Here is a 504-nt window from a genome sequence, read left to right as displayed (position 1 = left end):
GGTCGTCCCGAGGCTGTAGTAGAAGACACTTGCCCAAGATGCCACGCAGTGGGACTGAACCCGGGACCATGTGGTTGGCAAGCAAGCTACTTACCACACAGCCACTCCTACGCCTATATATATATATATATATATATATATATAAAAACATACATTCACATATATATATTTACATATACATAAATATACATATATATACACATACATACATACATACATACACATATATATACATAGGTGCAGGAATGGTTATGTGGTAAGAAGTATGTTTCCCAACCACATGATTCCTGGTTCAGTCTCACTGTGTTGGGTGTCTTCTACTATAGGTTCAGGCCCACCAGAGAGTGCGGTGAGCAGATTTGGTCCATTGAAAGTTGAGTCACAAATCCACCTTGATTTATTGTAGTTTATCAAGTTATGTGACTAAGGTCGGTGGGTTGAAACTGGAGCAGTGGTTCACAATTAGGGACCATATGATCCTTGGGGGAGGTCCATATGACCCTT

Source organism: Octopus bimaculoides, chromosome 27 (genome assembly GCF_001194135.2).
Source record: "Octopus bimaculoides isolate UCB-OBI-ISO-001 chromosome 27, ASM119413v2, whole genome shotgun sequence".
NCBI classification, from domain to species: domain Eukaryota; kingdom Metazoa; phylum Mollusca; class Cephalopoda; order Octopoda; family Octopodidae; genus Octopus; species Octopus bimaculoides.
This window is presented reverse-complemented; position numbering follows the sequence as displayed.